A 20,233-nucleotide genomic window follows, 5' to 3' on the forward strand; every position below is an offset into this window, starting at 1 on the left:
ATCCATGACTCCTGTTTTGTAAATAAGTTCATTTGTACCACCTTTTCTTTTTGAGTCCTCATTTAAGTGGTATCATATGATATTTGTTTTTCTATGTTTGACTTACTTCATTCCTACACCATTTGTGGGAATGTAAATTGGTACAGACACCATGGGAAACAGTACAGAGGTTCTTTAAAAACCTAAACATAGAACTACTATATGAACCAGAAATCTCGCTCCTGGGCATATACCCAGAGAAAGCCATAATTCGAAAGGATGCAGGCACCCCAATGTTCTTGGCAGAACTATTTGCAATAGCCAAGACATGGAAGCAAACTAAGTGTCTATCAACAGAGGAATGGATAAAGCAATTACTCTAAAAGCTGTTGCTTAGCAAGCAACTGTGTAAGAAGCGTTAATCAGCTCTGCCATTGAGAAAACAACTCTACGGCTGACGTGGGTGATGTCAATTGGCATCAGTAGCTTCAGACACACATAAATTCACTTGACACTATGTTGAACATCTATTGTGTCACATGCGCTTCCTTCCTTTGGAACTTCCCTCATGGCTCAGCTGGTAAAGACTCTGCCTGCAATGCAGGAGACCTGGTCTCAAATCTGTGTTGACAAGATCCCTTGGAGAAGGAAATAGCAACCCACTCCAGTATTCTTCTTTTTATTATTATTTTTTATTGAAACATAACTGCTTTACAGCATTTTGCTGTTTTCTGTCAAACCTCAACATAAATCAGTTCAGTTCAGTTCAGTTCAGTTCAGTTGCTCAGTCATGTCCGACTCTTTGTGACCCCATGAATCACAGCACGCCAGGCCTCCCTGTCCATCATCAACTCCCGGAGTTTACTCAAACTCATGCCCATTGAGTCGGTGATGCCATCCAGCCATCTCATCCTCTGTTGTCCCCTTCTCCTCCTGCCCCCAATCCCTCCCAGCATCATGGTCTTTTCCAATGAGTCAACTCTTCACATGAGGTGGCCAAAGTATTGGAGTTTCAGCTTCAGCATCAGTCCTTTCAATGAACACCCAGGACTGATCTCCTTTAGGATGGACTGGTTGGATCTCCTTGCAGTCCAACAGACCCTCAAGAGTCTTCTCCAACACCACAGTTCAAAAGCATCAATTTTTCAGCATTCAGCTTTCTTCAGAGTCCAACTCTCACATCCATACATGACCACTGGAAAAGCCATAGCCTTGACCATAGCCATAGGTATACATATAATCCCTCCTTTCTTTTTTTTTTTTTCCTGAGTTTCCTGAGCCATACAGCAAATTCCCGTTGGCTATCTATTTTATGTATGGTAATGTAAGTGTCCATGTTACTCTTTCCATACACCTCACCCTCTCCTCCCCTCTCCCCATGTCCATAAATCTATTCTCTATGTCTGTTTCTCCACTGTTGCCCTGTAAATAAATTCTTCAGTACCACTTTTCTAGATTCCATATATATGTGTTAGAATACAGTATTTATCTTTCTCTTTCTGACTCACTTCACTCTGTATAATAGGTTCTAGGTTCATCCACCTCATTAGAACTGACTCAGATGTGTTCCTTTTTATGCTGAGTAATATTCCATTGTGTATATATACCACAACTTCTTTATCCATTCATCTGTCGATGAACATCATTATTCTTGCCTGGAGAATTCCATGGACAGAAGAGCCTGGTGGGCTACAGTCCATAGGGTTGAAAAGAGTTGGACATGAATGAGTGACTATCACTTCCCTATCTTTCACTTTCTTCTTTCCTTCAACACATATTTATTGATAATCTGCAGTGTACTGGTGCTGTGTTAAGAGATGTGATAAAAAGTTGTGCAGGCATAGATTCTACTACTGTGGTGCTTTAGGGCTCTTGCAATACGTTTCATCAATACTCCCATCTCTTTGGAAACTTAGAACAGTGCTTTCTTCCCTGGAATCCTTGCCTGATTCTAAAGAAAAGATTGGGTACCTCTGCAAATGATTACCTCTACTTGTAATTGTAAATATTCACTCATTTCTTTACTGCCCTTGACTATCAGCTACAAAAGAAGAGAAATGTCTTTCCTTTTGCTTTATTTCCCTAGTGCTCAAAAAAAAGGAAGGCACTAAACAAATATTTTTAAAATAAACAACCTGGCATTAAGCAAGCTTCTCACTGCACTAAAGAGCACATATTTCACCATCAGTAACCAAAGTCTATGATATAATGTCCTGCTACTTTAAAGATGATTTCAAAAAAGAAATGTTTCACCTCAAAGCGAAAAATGATGTAATTTTAACCCTTTGAAGCTGTAGCCATAACATGTTGTTTTTCATTTTTTTCCCCTCAGAATAAGAAGTAGACATAAGATTTCATGGCTCTCCTGCTGTTAACTTCCATATTAGGTGGTTGTCAGACTGCCAGAGCCTGACATTCCATTACTATACCATTAATAACCATGCCATTGATTTATGCATTATTTTAATGTGTCCTCTTCATGGTAAGTTAATGCCCCTCAAAAAACAGCTAAAAATAATGAATGTTTGATTGAACATAGAATCCATTTCCATAGGAAGCCTTTTGTGAAAAAGTAATAGGAGCAAACCACTCATTCCAGAAATTTAAATGCTAAGCACTTGAGGGCAAAAAACCTTAAACTTCATAATAGAATCTTAACTTTTATGCATTTTTATAAGCTAGATGGCAATGTTAGGCAGCCTGGATACCAATTTTCCATGTAGAATTATTTGCAAGATTAAGAAAATATGAAGACCTGGGTAGTGTCATTGTGAAACTGATTTTATAATGTTAAATAAATCACATTTGGAAAAGGTTTTGCATGCTTTTATATTAATAGATTCTATTAGAATTTTAGTGCTTTTAACAAGGATCTTTAGGGATTAGAGAAACACTTAGCTATAGGAGTTTGTTTGAAGCTGAATATACTTAGGGATAACTACATTTTTTTTTCTTTGCAAACCTATCCTAACAGACCTAAATAAAAACAAAGAGGTTAACAATTATGTTGGAAAATGTTGCCCCCCTTGCCTCAGTGGTGAATAACTATAGAGTTATTCACACCCCAAAATCTCCCTGGGATTAAGGATTAAATGAGTTTAAATTCAGCTGACTATGGTAAAGAATGCAGGAGACATAAGAGACATGGGTTGGATCCCTGTGTTGGGAAGATCCTCTGGAGAAGGAAATGGCAACCCACTCCAGTATTCTTGCTTGGGGAATCCATGGACAGAGGAGCTTGGCAGGTTACAATCCATGGGGTAGAAAAGAGGTGAACATGACTGAAGTGATTTAGCAGACATGCATGCATAGCTACTTTCTAGCATTTATCAAACCTATCCTGCTTTCCTCTCTTCTTTGCAGGTCTTACCTGAGAGTTCTTCCACAATAAATCACTTGTACAAGAATGTCCATATCAGACTGTGCCTGATAAGGATCAAGTCCTAAGATCAGGAGAGATGCGTTAATCCCAAGGGATCATGTTTTCCCCCCAAATCTCCACTTATTATGTAGCAGAAAGATGGAATCTACAGATTTCTGTGTTTATCCATGTATACTACTCTCTTCCTTAAAATAGAGCATAAAGTTACTTTAGGTCTTGGGCCATATCATGGCATGTTAATGATGTGAAAGTGAAAGTGTTAGTCATTCAACCTTGTCCAACTCTTTGAGACTCCATGGAGTATAGCACTCCAGGCTCCTCTGTCCATGGAATTCTCCAGGGGAGACCACTATAGTGGGTTGCCATTCCCTTCTCCGGGAGATCTTCATAACCCAGGGATTGAACCCGGGTCTCTGCATTACAGGCAGATTCATCGTCTAAGCCACCAGGGAAGCCCGTGTTAACAATAGACAATACTTATTTGGTATAACGTTTCAGGATCAATGGAAAGGGCATTAGTGTTAAGGTATTTAAGACTCACAGCAACTCTTGGAGGTAGTTTATGTTATTAATATTTCCATTTTATATATTAAAGGAACAGTGGCTGGGAGAGGTTAGGTACCCTGCTCCAGGACACACAGACAGCATGAATCAGAACTGAGATTTAATCCAAACTCTATGTTACATGTATCACCAGTATGGTAGTACAGCTCTGAAAGAAAAGTTAGCTTTTGTATTAGAAGTGATATAATAGACAAATATATTAATGTTAAATTAGTCATTTTAATGAATTTTGAAATTGTCTTCTTTGGTATAATAGTGTAATTCTATTTCTCTATAAAGTTACTCTTGGATAAAAGTTTAATAACTTACCACAAAAGGAGGACTTGGATCCCTGAAGAGCTAAGGGGGGATGCTCAGAGTAAAGGGGAGCCCTTGGTGAGTCTTTGGCAGGGCTTCTATTTGGGTCTATACCACTCATCAGCCAAAGTTATAAGGCTAGAGACCCTCAAAGGTATCTAAGCATTGAAATGGCAATAACAGTAATAATTTGCCTTGGGACAGCATTCTATATATCAAGTGTGTGTTTTCTCACTTGATCAAACAGTGACCCTGTAAAGGACTCAGGGCAGATCTTTAGAATCAGTTTTATAAAGAAGAAAAAGGATGCTTGGCAGAAAAGTGACTTGCTGAGGTTTCCATAATGGGGAGGTGGTAAAACCAGGGTTCACATTCAGGCCTCTCAATTCTTAATTCATTGTTTTCCCACCACTCAATTTTGCTGAATAGCTCTGTTAGCCATTAGTAAACAGAGTAGCTATGCATGTGAAGGAAAGGATTAATGGAAAATAACTTTTCAGAAAGCAGATGGAATTGATCCAAGATTTTAGTCCCTGGACCCAAAGCATGTTGTAGCAATATAGACAGTCTGTCCAAATACAGGTTGGTAGTTTCTCATAAACTCACAAGATAGTGTAATTGCCTTCCCATCCCAAGATTTGTGTAGATGCAAGGATGCTGCCCAAGTGAGATCTAAAAGCAAACTCAGAATCCCTAAGATTAGCAAGAAATTTATGAGGTACCAAAGGAAGTGATGCTTCTACAATTCTTCCTTGATAATAACCTATGACCACTATGTCCCTGGTGGCTCAGATGGTAAAGAATATGCCTGCAATGCACGAGACCCAGGTTTGATCCCTGGGTTAGGAAGATGCCCTGCAGAAGGAAATGGCAACCCATTCTAGTAATCTTGCCTGGAAAATCCCACAGACAGAAGAGCCTGGAGGGCTAAGTTCATGGGGTCACAAACAGTCAGACGCGACTGAGCAACTAACACTTGTACCTTCACTATACCCAACAAGAGATGGCATGCTTGGTGTCTGGGGAGAGAGGAAACAAACTATTAGAATTCTTTGTGTTACCAATTGATCAAGAAACAGGATAAGCATTGGTGGATTTTTTTTTTCTAATCACTGTAGCAGAAATGATTGTAGAATTTTACTATTAACAACATGATATACATTTTAGGAAGTAGAGGAGAGGAATAATGGCTGTTAGGTCCCACTAAGATCCTCTTTATTAAGCAGTGTACCCAACCCTCAGCTAACAGTTCACAGCTACATCCTTCTGCTAAGAATTGTCTTCATCAAATGAAAGTCACCTGCCCTGGAAATACCTAGGAGGTTGTGCCTTCCACTTGAATGTAAACCACACAGGCATTGGCTGAGAGAGGTACAAGAAGGTTGACTCCAGAGTCCAAGCTTCTACCACCATATTATGTTGCCTCAGACCAAGTCAAGTTCATAAAAAATTATTTTTGAAGTAATCTGGGGACAGTTTTTCAGAAACTATCTTATTTGGTCTATTCATTTGCATAAGTCATGAAATTTTGTATCAATTTAGTTATTGGTAATGTCTCAAACTTCTCCTACCTAGAACAACCTAGGTGAAGATCAAGTTTGACTGCAGCATTTATCAGGAGTCTATGGCAGGACTTAAGGGCTGGGATCTTTTCCTTTAGGTCTCAGAAGACATATAATTTTATGTACTAGAGAATTCTCATGCCTAAAACTGGGAAAGTACTGTGGGTTGGCTACTCCAAGAGGCAGAACTTGAGACAAAGCTTTAAATAGGATTCATTTGTTTGAGGGCTTCCCTGATAGTTCAGGTAGGTAAAGAATCCACCTGCAATACAGGAGACTCCAATTTGATTCCTGGGTTAGGAAAATTCCTTGGAGAAGGGATAGGCTACCCACTCCAGTATTCTTGGGTTTCCCTTGTGACACAGGTGGTAAAGAATCTGCCTGCATTGTGCCTGGATACAGTACCTAGGTTGGGAAAATGGCCTGGAGAAGGAAAAGGCTACCCACTCCATAACTCTGGCCTGGAGAATTTCATGGGCTCTATAGTCCATGGGGTTGCAAAGAGTTGGACACAACTGAGTAACTTTCACGTTTCATTTATTTGGAAGGTGAATTGAAGGAACACCAGTAGGGGAGGGTAAAATTAGTCAAGGAGTCTTTAGGGGACTGCATACCACACACCTCACTGGGGAAATTGATGGCAGTCTCCCGTGGGCAATTTAACTTCCTAGGACTTCTGTCTTCCATGAGAGGAGGTGTGGTATGTTACTACAACCTGAAAAAACATTCAGGAAGAAAGTTATAGAGAGGTAGAGAGAAAAATCTGGCTTAAAACTCAGCATTCACAAAGCTAAGATCATGGCATCTGATCCCATCGCTTCATGGCAAAGAGATGAGGAAACAATAGAAACAGTGACAGACTATATTCTTGGGCTCCAAAATCACTGAAGATGGTGGCTGTAGCAATGAAATTAAAAGATTCTTGCTCCTTGGAAGAAAAGCTATGACCAACCTAGACAGCAATATTAGAAAGCAAAAACATTACTTTGTCAACAAAGGTTTGTCTAGTAAAAGCTGTGATTTCTCCAGTAGTCATATATGGATGTGAAAGTTGGACTTAAAAGAAAGCTGAGTGCCAAAGAATTGATGCTTTTGAACTGTGGTCTTGGAGAAGACCCTTGAGAGTCCCTTGGACTGCAAAGAGATCCAAAAAGTCCATCCTAAAGGAAATCAGTCCTGAATATTCATTGGAAGGACTGATGCTGAAGCCAAGACTCCAATACTTTGGCTACCTGATGCATAGAACTGACTCATTGAAAAAGACCCTGATGGTGGGAAAGATTGAAGGTGGAAGGAGAAGAGGATAACAGAAGATGGGATTGTTGGATGGCATCATCGACTCAATGGACATGAATTTGAGCAAGCTCCTGAAGTTGGTGATGGACGGGGAAGCCTGGCATGCTGCAGCCTGTGGGGCCACAGAGTTGGACATGACTGAGTGACTGAGCTGAACTGAGAGAGTTGTGATGTTTGCACTAAGAAGACATTCACATGTAAGGGAATCCTTATGATGTTCACTAATGTCAAAGGAATATGGGAGAAGCACTGACAGTTTCTGCCATACACAGAAAGACTGAAACTGGGTCATGCATCCAATGGTTAGAAGGGAGAACAGGAACCAAAGTATGCAGCCAACATGGAGTATGTTATTAAAAAAAAAATCCAAGAGAGACAGAGCAAAGAGAGAAGTAGCAGAGCAAGTAAATGGGGGTGGCCAGAAGCAATTGTGAAGAGGATTTCTGGTGGCTGCTAAGAGGTACTACCCAGCTTGTATTTCTGTGTTGAATCCATTTCATGGAGACAGATTGGTATACTGAGTTGTGATTCATACTTAGTAGTATACTGGCCAATCCTCAGACTATCTCTGTAAAAGGACAATAATACCTCCCTCCCTTGAGTAGGAGGAGAAATATTGCCAATCCTTTTGGAAGAAAGTTGTCTCATCTTTGCACAAGGGTATCCATAATCAGAAAATCAAAAAAATATCACAATGTCCAAGGGTAGATATGTCTAATATGTACCAGTGTATGAGCTGTGCACATCAATTTCATTCTGGTTTCAAGTTTAAGAAGAATGTCTTGGAGCCTGATGCTCACCAAGGAATACTGCCTATGCTATGGGGCTGTTGGTATTTAATTTGTTTATCTCATTCCTAAGCTCAGTTCAGTTCAGTTCAGTCTCTCAGTCATGTCCAACTCTTTGCGACCCCATGAATCGCAGCACGCCAGGCCTCCCTGTGCATCACCAATTCCTGGAGTTTACTCAAACTCATGTCCATTGAGTCAGTAATGCCATCCAGCCATCTCATCCTCTGTTGTCCTCTTCTCCTGCCCCCAATCCCTCCCAGCAGCAGAGTCTTTTCCAATGAGTCAACTCTTTGCATCAGGTGGCCAAAGTATTGGAGTTTCAGCTTCAACGTCAGTTCTTCGAATGAGCACCCAGGACTGATCTCCTTTAGGATGGACTGGTTGGATCTCCTTGCAGTCCAAGGGACATGGACACAACCTAGATGCCCATCAGCAGACGAATGGATAAGAAAGTTATGATACATATACACAATGGAATATTATTCAGCCATTAAAAAGAATTCATTTGAATCAGTTTAATGACATGGATGAAACTGGAGCCCATTATACAGAGTGAAGTAAGACAGAAAGATAAAGACCAATACAGTATACTAACGCATATATATGGAATTTTAAAAGATGGTAACGATAACCCCATATGCAAAACAGAAAGAGACACAGATGTACAGAACAGACTTTTGGACTCTGTGGGAGAAGGCGAGGGTGGGATGTTCTGAAAGAATAGCATTGAAACAGGTATACTATCAAGGGTGAAACAGATCACCAGCCCAGGTTGGATGCATGAGACAAGGGCTCAGGGCTGGTGCATTGGGAAGACCCAGAGGGATGGGATGGGGAGGGAGGTGGGAGGGGGGATCGGGATGGGGAACACATGTAAATACATGGCTGATTCATGTCAATGTATGGCAAAAACCACTACAATATTTTAATTAGCCTCCAACTAATAAAAATAAATGAAAAAAAAAAAGAGTCTTCTCCAACACCACAGTTCAAAAGCATCAATTTTTCAGTGCTCAGCTTTCCTCACAGTCCAACTCACATCCCTACATGACCACTGGAAAAACCATAGCCTTGACTAGATGGATCTTTGTTGGCAATACAATGTCTCTGCTTTTTAATATGCTATCTCGGTTGGTCATAACTTTCCTTCCAAGGAGTAAATGTCTTTTAATTTCATGGCTGCAGCCACCATCTGCAGTTATTTTGGAGCCTAAAAAAATAAACTGACACTGTTTCCACTGTTTCTCCATCTATCTGCCATGAAGTGATGGGCCTGGGCTCTATGATCTTAGTTTTCTGAATGTTGAGCTTTAAGCCAACTTTTTCACTCTCCTCTTTCACTTTCATCAAGAGGCTTTTTAGTTCCTCTTCACTTTCTGCCATAAGGAGGTGTCATCTGCATATCTAAGGTTATTGATATTTCTCCTGGCAATCTTGATTCCAGTTTTTGCTTCTTCCAGACTGGCATTTCTCATGATGTACTCTGCATATAAGTTAAACAAGCAGGGTGACACTATACAGCCTTGACGTACTCCTTTTCCTATTTGGAACCAGTCTGTTGTTCCATATCCAGTTGTAACTGTTGCTTCCTGACCTGCATATGGGTTTCTCAAGAGGCAGGCCAGGTGGTCTGGTATTCCCATCTCTTTCAGAATTTTCCAGTTTATTGTGATCCACACAGTCAAAGGCTTTGGCGTAGTCAATAAAGCAGAAATAGATGTTTTTCTGGAATTCTGTTGCTTTTTCGATGATCCAGCAGATATTGGCAATTTGATCTCTGGATCCTCTGCCTTGTCTAAAACCAGCTTGAACATCTGGAAGTCCTGAGCTAGGGTAAGTGAAATCCATAACCTATGAAGATTCCCTTCTTGAATAAGCTGTTTTTATAAAACTGTAAAATCAACACTCACTGAATGTCCAGGTACAATAATTTCCAGAGTTGGAAGCCCATTAGCCTTCCTTGGATTTACTAACAGAAGTAGCTATATAAAAGTCAAAGAGGTGCTATTGGAAGGTATTTACAGACCTCATTCAAGGAAAAATGAGTGAAAATATCATTGATGATCATGTGCTGGCGTTTTAATCAGCGGGCTCAGGTTAAGCCAGAGTGATACCTCCAAACCAGTTGTAGAACAGTAAATCTTAGCATGCCTTTTCTGGATCAGGTTATTTCAGAATTACAAGATAGGAAGAGCTGAAGATGAGATGGCCAAATGCATTTTCCTTCTGGAGATAAATTGTATTCAACAGGATCAATCAACTCTGCTGCTTGGTTCTGCTCTGCTACTCTGCGGCTGCGTGCCCTTTACCAAAGTCCTGGCCATAAACAAGCACCCTGGGCTAAGTTTACAGATAACTAATATCGTATTCCATCTATTTGCTCTAATATTGAGTTGTCACCTTTGAATGAACTGTGAAATGAAAGAATTGTGGTGAGGCAGAGGAGATGAAAGGTGGTATAAAATGCACGAGTTCAGACTCAGACAGAACTGGGATCAAATCAAGTCTCCCAACAATCCTGGCCATGTGACTCTGGGCAAGTTATACAACCTTACTAACTCTAAGTTTGCTTACCTATGCCAAAAGAAAAAAAAAAGAAGAGTTAATAGAATATATCTCATAAAACTCTGTGGAGATACAGTGAACACTAAATGCCTGTGTACTTAGCAAGTGCACAATGTGTGATTGCCACTGCTGAAAAGGAGCAACAATCTGGGTTTCACGGCTATTTTAGATACATGATATGAGTTCTTGTACTAAAAAATCTCAGTTATCTTATAAGTAAGTATCTCTATCTTCATTTTAAGGTTGAAGAAAATAAAGGCTCCGGGGATCTGAGCAAACTTTTCCAGGTCCCATGACAGGTGAGGTAATAGGAATTCAGGCCAGAGTCTATGCTCTTTTCACCATAAGTTGCTTCTTCCTGTGCCCTGCAGAGGAGCTCACCCACATGCTCTGGGCATTTAACTAGGTTTAAACATTGCCGAAGGATGTTTTCTGTGGGGTTGCCAGGGCATTGCTTGGAGCCCATCTGTGGGTGGCTGTGTACACTGCTGCTCTCCTCTCGCATTGTGCATGTTGTGAAGGGGGATTTTTACACAGTCAGAGTAACATCTTGAAACCTGAGACCCAAATTTCTCAAAGCCTAATCCATGGCCTATAGTCTGCTGTCTGTACTTTGCCAGATGTTTCTCAATCAGAAAGTATGGATAAACAGGGAAAATAAGCTGGGAGAGATTTTGAACCTTTTGCTACAAGCCAAAATAGTAGCAAGAAAGGTTGGTTAGAGTTAGCATTCATGGAAAAGAAAAAAAAAATTGTCATGTTGGACCAAGAATAGCCAGTTGTCTAGCAAAGAATCTGGATGGGAACACAGAGGAAATACAGGAATAGAGTGAATCTCCCAGGTTAGAGGGACACAGAGCTCCAGGGCCAGACTAGCCCTGCAACGCACCCTGTGGCCGTAAGCAAGTCACGAGCTAAGCCCTGGTTTCCTTATCAGTAAGTTATGAGTGGGGACAACCTCTGCTTCACAGAGTTTTGTCAAGAATGAGTAAGATAAAAGTAAAATTCTTAGCTTCACTTATGCAGCTCACTGTTATTGCATAAACTACAGTGAAACATTTCCAATTACCCCATTTACAACATTTTTAAAGAAACAAAATCAAATCTATATTTCAAACCCTTGAGAGCTACAGTCCCACTTTCCTTATAGAACCCCTTTCCTCATTCTTCCCTCTACCTAGGCCCAATCTGAATTCTTTCACTTTTTGTCTGGCTCTGCAGAAAGCTATGATAATACTTCTGCTATAGCGTGTGACCTTCTTCAGCCTTGAGGGAGTACTGGTTGTTTCCTCCCCAGTATGACATCCTAACAGCTATACTGATGCATTCTATTTCAGTGCATTTGGAGCTACTGTGTATTCTCAGAGTCACAGCTCTGTTTTATGCAATTTGGTGGGTGGTTGTGGCTTTTGGGTTTGTTTCAGAGGCAGTGACTTTACCAATTTGATTTGCATAATTCTATTTACTTGTCTTTGGAAGGGGAGAGCCGCCATATCCACTGACTCTTATAGCAAGGTCTGAGGGCCATGAAGTTCTCATGAGAGAACAGAACAGAGCTCAAAAAACTGGGTCATTCCATTTGATTCCAGTCCTATGTGCTAGTACACAGAGAAATAGCAGCTCTGGTCCACCAGCATAGTAAACAGTTAATGAGCATATGCTCTGTGTATTGATAGTCAGGAACAAATCTTAATTCAAAGCCAAACTCAGTTACTAAATGAGTGATCTTGAGGGAAATTACTTAATCATCCAGAGCCTCAGTATTTAGTCTATAAAATAGAAATAATTACCTTGGAAATTTTATCCTGAAAGTTAACTGAGATACCTTGGTTAAATATAAAACAGGTGCAAACAGAGGCACATACTTTAAGTTTGGATAGGATACTTTATATGTGGTTCTAAAGTTTCTCTTTCTTTAAATGATTTTGATGAGCATTTCTACAAAGAAAAAGAACAGAGGACAATGCTGTTTTACAGGGTTGAAACAGGATCTTCCTGAAGAGTTTATACCTGATAATTTCTCTTTTCTTTTTGCAATTCAGGGAAGTGAATGACATCTGGGCAACTCTGCTCAAAACTATAGGTGGAATAAGCCAGAGAGAGCATAACTCATGATGACTGGTAGTCCTGGACTAGCCCCTAAGGACATTTTGGCATCTGAAGAGGCAAAGAGCCTTCCAATTAGAAGGTGTAGAAGTGAGCATGCTTTCTCTCATATTCCACTTCACCAACTGACACCTTCAAACTGTAAGGTAAGTATAGAAATCAGTGTTAGCCAGGCCTGACAAGACCCATGTCTCCAGTGTACACCTTCCTTACATGTCTGTGAAGTCTAAGGTGCCCATTCCCTGATAACTAAGCCCAGTAGGTTTAGAGGGTTGGGTGATGAACCTTCTGTAGATCCAAAATGTTGGCTCTTGCAGAGTTCACATTGTTATTTCACTAAGTATACTTAATGCTGACTAGATTTTCCACAGGGCAGACTGAACCTGAAAAAATAAAAACCGTTATTTTAACAAAACATTAAATAGCTGTCATGGGAAAAAGCAGAACTTTATTAATGGACTTCCTGATTTATATATGAGCTTTATTTTTGTATTAAATAACACAATGGGGATAGATTTGGAGGTCGTATTCTTTTCAAGATCTGAGGCCTCTATGGTTGTTAATCTGTTCTGGGTCTTAACTGCTGAGGACAAAGTAGATGGTTATTCTCTTGATATGATCAGAAAGGTAGCAAGATCAACAATTGGGTACCCGAAGCTCTGCTCTGAAATACCTATTCCTACCCAAGGCATTGTAGGCTTTCATGAAATGAGAATGGTATCTTAGAGCATCATAGTCATTATTGGTTGTAAATACCAAATACCCATGCTCAACGTTGCAAAGAGTAGCAATCTGATGAGGAAAGGAGTAGGTCACAGATGAAATTAGGACAGGGACACACTTTCATTTTAAATTTTCAAAGAGAGACAATGGTTGCAAGAGAAAGTGTGACTTTTGAAGGTATAAAATTGTGATTTGTAAGAAAAATGTATATGTTGTCATTCAGATCACAAAAACGTATTTGTCATATATATTTGATCTTCCTCCAAGTTTACTACTTCACATCTCCCCAAACTCTTAGAATTTCCTAAATGTTGAGAGCAACCAGAAAAGCACCTAAGGATGGGGGCAGAACCAACCATGTGATTGAGCTTAGACCACCCTCAGACCTCCAGAAAAGGGAAAGAGTCTGGAGATGGAGTTCAACCATCAATGGTCAGTGATTTGATCAATCACACCTGTGTAATGAAGCCTCCCTAAAAAAAAAAATCAAAATGGAATTCAGATTGCTTCTGGGTTGGTGAGCACATGGAGAATTGGGGAGAGTGGTGCACTTGAGTAGGCATGGAAGCTCTGTGTTCTTTACAGGTAGCTTGCCCTGTGCATCTCTTGCATCTGGCTGTTTGTGAGTTACATTCTTTTGTCTAATAAGCTGGTGACCTAGTAAATAAAATGTGTCTATGAGTTCTGTGAGCCACTCTAGGAAGTTAGTTGAAGCTGTGGAGGAAGTTGTGGGAACCTCCGATTTATAGTCAATGGACCAAAAGTAACAACCTGGAATTGTGACCAATGCTTGAAATGAGAGCAGGGGCAGTGTAGTGAGATTGAGCCCCTTACCTGCAGGTTCTGATGCTATCTCTTGATAGATGGTGTCAAAATTTAGTTAAATTGTAGGACTCCCAGCTGGTGTCTAAGAATTGCCTGTTGGTGTTGTGAGAAACACCATCTCCACACATTGAAGTTGGGTACAGCAGTCATAATAGAGGAAGACCGACCTTCAAGTGGAAGTTGGACACAGAGTGAAACATTGGGAAACACTGGGCAGTCCAGAGAACATAAGGACATTCTAGGGTAGGTGAAAAAAGAGAAATTATGGGTTGTGGCAAGTCTGCCAAAGGTCTGTAGTTTTCATAACCACTAGGGACAGCAGCACACCTACTAGTGTAGACAGAGCCTAGTCCTCTCATTTCCTCAACTCCAAATCTTGCCATCAGACTCAAAGTTCTCTGTCTATACATCAGTGGAATTTTATGGCTTCCTCAATGGCTGTGAGAGTGAAGGAAGATTTTATAATCCATAATCAGTTTGTGTTCATTCAAGTTGGCTTATTATTTATTCACAGCTGCCACTTCAACTTGGTTTCTCTTTCATTATTACATTCTGGAAGTCTTCTCTCCCTAACTCTTTGAGTCATAATCTCTTTGAGAAGATTGGGTCCTACCTTTTTCTTTAGCATCTCTTCCAAGTGTAGAAGATTTCATGGACAGTGAGACAATGCCAGGTAACCAATTACTCACCTGATACTCTTCAACAAGTGTTCATTTGGCCTCAGTTAATATGATTGACTTACTACTTTTGTACCAGCCATGAGAAGCATTAAGATTCAGATCCTACAAGCAAGTTTTGCTGGGCTATTCAGACAACCATAGAGTAGGGCTAGAATATGGTGGTGGGACATTATATCTGCAAAACATTTCTTTGAAGATAATACCAAAGGTTCCACTGATGCCACTCTTATTGCCATCCAGAAGTCAAGTGAAATTGATGATCATTACAAATATCCTGTTGACTTTTACTTTTCTTCTGTTGGTGTTTTTGGCTACAACCCTATAGTAGAATCAAAGGACATTATCAGGAATGTATGTGCAAAATTTCAACTCATTCATTCACTTATTTATTAACAACATTTTTTATTGAATAAGTACCATGTGCCAGGCACTTTGCTAGAGATTGGAATGTGTTTTTAGAATGTAAAGAAATAAGCTTTCTACTAATCATCTAACAGAAAACTACACCCTCCCTCTGTTATGCAATCCCCAAAAAAGGAAGCATAAATAAGAACTACCATGCGATCATTGTCCACTATTGGTAGACCTCTGCATATACTTTCTCACTGGAGTCACACTACAGACTTTCATAAAACTGAAGCATAGAAAGTTAAAGAACTTACCCAAGGTCTCAGGGATACCAAATGGCAGAGCCAATATTTGAACTCAGGCCTTTTCCCCATAATCCTGATTGTATCGGATCTTCAACAAATTCACCAACACCCTGCAATTCCTTCTCAGCAGTATCAGCTCTTATCACAGTCAATGGTGTCATATTTGATCATTTCTCTATTCCAAGAGAGCCAAGAGGTTTATGGTAGATCCTGTATAACTTCACAGTTCTCTGCAGGCATGTCTCAGAATTGCAACAAATGGCCTAGAAGCTAATATCAGAACACACACACTTCCAGATATATAGAGAACTCCTGCAAGTTGACGACAATGAATAGTCATCCAGAAACTACATGATAGTGACAGTGCTATTTCTTGAAGTTCAAATGCCAGATTTCAGGATACTGCACGGGGCAAGACTTTACCAGTCTGAGCGTGACCTAGGAACACTATTCCAAGCAAGACCATACCTCCATTTGAGCCCCCAGTAGTTAATGATTAACTTTGTTCCCAATTCATTCTTCCCAATTCATGCTTAAGCAGCACCCAGACCAAAGCTGCCTTAATCTACAAAATAGAAAGCATAAATTTCCTCTCTGCCTTTTTCCTCTTCTTTTTGCTTCCACTTCCTCACCCCATGCATCTATTAATCAGCAGCTCCATCAATGCAGTAGCCTAACATTCTCTTGAATATACATTTTCCTTCAACTTCATCCCCGTTGGTTCAAATCCTCTTCATTTGTTGCAGGATTGTGACAGTTGCTTTCTATCTGGTGTCTCTACATCTATTCTATGACAATTGCATCTATAGTGAAAATTCCTCACTGACTCCCCACTGACAACAGAAAAACATATTCTCAAAAGTGACTCTTGAAGGATCCTTAATGGTCTGGCTTACTTCATTTTTCAGACTTCTTGTATGTCACTTCCAGTATGAACTTTATAACATCCCCCCAATATGCATAGCACTCTTACCTCTGTGCTTTCAGACATGTTTTTTGGTGTGTTTTTTTTTTTTTGCCTAGAATATATTTCCTTCTCTTGGTGAATACCTACTTATACTTTGAAAGCTAACTAAAGTATTACCTCCTCTGGGAAACTTTTCTAACCCTTCCCTACAGACTTTTCTGCTACTTGCTTCATGCTTCTGAAGTACTTTTTCTAAAAACATATATTTATTACCAGGATTGACATGAGTTGAAATTTATTGGTTAATTAGACTATGAGCTCCTCAAAATTAGGACTAGATTTTACCCCTCTTCCTTATTTGGGGAGTGTCAGTTTGATAGATTGTTCAGTAAGCGTCTGTTTCTTGCCTTCTTTCTAAACCAAAATTTTTATTTGATCATTTACAAAACTAGGTGAAGGACAGGGAAGCCTGGCGTGTGGCAGTCTATGCCTTTGCAAAGAGTCAGATACAACTGAGTGACTCAATAATGGCAACAAAACTAGGACCTTTGTTGAGCTGGGTTTTACAAGTCCTTCTAACCAAACAATCGCTAATCAGTTAACTCATTCATATATTGGTGAGACTTCTTCAAGTCTTTGCGCAGATAACACTTTCTCAATGAAACCTTCTCTGACCATCCTAATCCAACACTCTCTCCTGGAACTCTCTGTATCCCCCTTCCATCGTTTATTATCTCTGTAGCACTTCTATCCCTATAGATACTTCATAATTTACTCATGACTTTTGTTTATTGTCTTCCTCCACTAGAATGAACTCTCTGTGAAGATGGGACATTTTGCCTATTTTGTTAACTGCTGTTATTTCTGGCAGCAAAAATGATGCCGGGCATATAGTTTGTTCTTGGTGAATATAAGTTGATTGAATGAACTTCCAAATGTTAGAGGTGAAAGATTCAAAGGAATCATCTCATCAATCAGATTCAAAACAAAAATTGTCAATGACCTAGTCAGTGACCAAGCCATGGGAATGTGGGGACTACAGGTAGATTGACAGCTGTCAGAAACAGTGAAGCACAACTAGAGCAAAGGAATGAAGCTACCCATGAGTCTAAGAATAGGACTACTAACCTGGGTGAATCCTGAAAATAACCTCCCATAGCATGGCCACGTTCTCATATGCAGGGCATAATCATGATCCTTTCGCATCTCCTCACTGTGACAGGTGATGGGGGTCCACCCCACAAGGGCAAAGCTAGAGCAGTGTATCTTCCAGCTTCTCCTTCTTTGTTCTTCTTTGATGATATCTGCCCCTTTTGGAACTTAGGGACCTACACTTCTTCTTCTCCTTTCTTTTGCAGGATCTCTAGGAAAGGGTGATACATACTGAGGCACAAAATATGTGCCTGGTGGCACATATGATCTCTCTCAAGGGTGCTTTAAACCACTGGAACCAGCTCTTAACTTAGGGAGTTCACACACTGGCAAGTAGAGGGGAGAGAGAATGTCTTTCTGATATCCCTGAATTTTTGCTGTTCAACTGAAAATAGCCATGCCTGTGTAAACAAGTGTAACTAATAAAGTATTTCTGAAGCAACTCCCAATGTAAGCCTGTTTACCAGTAGACCAATCACTCTTCCACACTCTCTCTTCCATTTTAAGACTTACCTGTGAGTTTGGAGACATGGCATTTAGAAAACAAAAACCCCGATCTACCTCTTTTTGTGTGACTGTGCCAGAGGAAGTCCTTAAAGAGGCTATGTAGAAAAAGTCTATCCCTTTCAATTAATTTGGAGGGAAGAAGGGTGTCAAATATTTGTTGAGATGTGTAGGTTCTGTTCTTGTGGCCCAAGCCCCTTAATCTAGGAACAAACCAATAGGAGAGAGGGGTCGAGCATTCTAAAAGGATCAAAGAGTCTAAGAATTTTAGACTAGAGAGTTTAGAGTATCTCCCTGGCTACACTAGGAGGAACCATTACCAGGGAGAGTGAACTATTATTCTTTCTTCTATAGGAAGGCAGTGGCAGTGGGTCGATGATGGTGACAATAGGCAATTAGAGATCTTCTTATTACCCATTGCCTGAATGGGAAGTACTAAGGTACCCAGAGATTCTCATTTGTCCCAGTTAAGGAGATTTAGAGATGTTTATTACACAGTGAAACAGCAAAATCTTGCATTTAGAACAAAAAAGCTTCTGTAGATTCAGATTTTGAGATATATAAAATGTCCAGGATCACAGGGTACAGTGGTCAGTACTAGCTGGAACTTGCTTCCCAAGAAGTAGACTGAATGGACACTCTACAGTCCCAAAATATATTTAACACTGCACAGTTCAGAGGAATCTTCATCATCTGTAACCATGAGATCATGTAATTCATTCCCAGACACTAACTTGGAAAGAAACAAGGCAGAAAGAAAAAATTTGAGAGTTTGAGAATTTTCTTAAAAGAGCTTGGTTCCTATGACATAGATTAGATTAATTATAGTAAAATAGAGTAGCCACATCTGTATGTGAAAAGTACTTTTTTTTTTGTCATCTCGGTGTATTTGAGGGGTTTCCCTAAGATTTTTGAAAATATGCAGAGCAAATTTTTGTACCATTCAGTGATATATAATCTTCCAGGCTAAAATTAAAAATTCTACTTTGGGGCCATGACCCAAGGAGAGAGGATTTGCAGATGCAGACAGGGGATGGTCAGCATAAGGTAGAAAAGAAGCATTAATTAAAGTTCTGCAAAGTTTTGAAAAATAGAGTCAACTTTTCAGAAAGGGAAGCCCAACGCTATCAGCAAGACTGGGACATAATTAGAGAAGTACTTTTAGAAAAAGAGATTGGATTTCAATAACTAATCAGAGGAAGAATATCCAGCTAGCATTTAATTAATTAAGTCCTCATAGGGATATCCAAGGAGCCAGCAAGTACATTCATTGTCAGTCTTCTGTTGTTATGTAGTCGCTAAGTCATGTCTGACTCTTTGTGATCCCATGCACTGAGCACGCCAGGTTCCTCTGTCCTCCATTACCTTCCAGAGTTTGCTCAGATTCATGTCCATTGGCTCAGTGATGCTATTAACCATCTCATCCTCTGCTGCCTCCTTCTCATTTTGCCCTCAACTTTCCCAACATCAAAGTCTTTTCCAATGAGTCAGTCCTTCACATCAAGTGGCCAAAGTCTCGTGAGGCCTAGCTAAAAGAATACCCATCCACCTTTTGAGTCAAACAGCTGAGGCTGAAGAATATTTACTTCCCAGAAGTAAAGATGAGCATGGTTGGAGACTAAGTCTTAGCACCCATGCTCTTCAATAGAAGGTCCATGGTATGCAGGACACCCAGAAGTTCCTATATTTAAAAGAAGGGGGAAGAACTGCAGAGCACTGCTGGACCTAGGGAAGGCAGGGGACAGGATGCATGATCCCTGTGGAGATGACTTTGAGCCTGGGGACAAAGGTCTGGGGTCTAAGACTACAGTGGTGAATGTCAGCACAAAAGCTGGATAGGGCAATAGCAACTCAGACTAGAGAGCAGTTCCAATCAGCTGCTTTTCAGCAGTGTTCAGATAGAATCCATAGAAATTTAAATGAATCTGAGGCTCCAGTTTCCCTCTCTACCACAAAATTATGTCAACTGTATCCTGTCCCCATACATCTGGTTATATTAGAGAAATATAGGCAGGAAAAGAGGACATCTGAGAGACTGAGTATGTGACCTAAAGAGACTGAGCATCTTCTTAAAAGGATTGCTGAATTATTGTACTGGACTCAGTTTGTTGGGTTATTCTAAATTCTAAATTGGACTTCCTATGCGGTGCTAGTGGTAAAGAACCCACCTGCCAGTGCAGGAGATGTAAGAGATGCGTGTTTGATCCTTGGGTTGGGAAGATCCTCTGGAGTGGGAAATGACAACCC

Source organism: Odocoileus virginianus, chromosome 10 (genome assembly GCF_023699985.2).
Source record: "Odocoileus virginianus isolate 20LAN1187 ecotype Illinois chromosome 10, Ovbor_1.2, whole genome shotgun sequence".
NCBI lineage: Eukaryota > Metazoa > Chordata > Mammalia > Artiodactyla > Cervidae > Odocoileus > Odocoileus virginianus.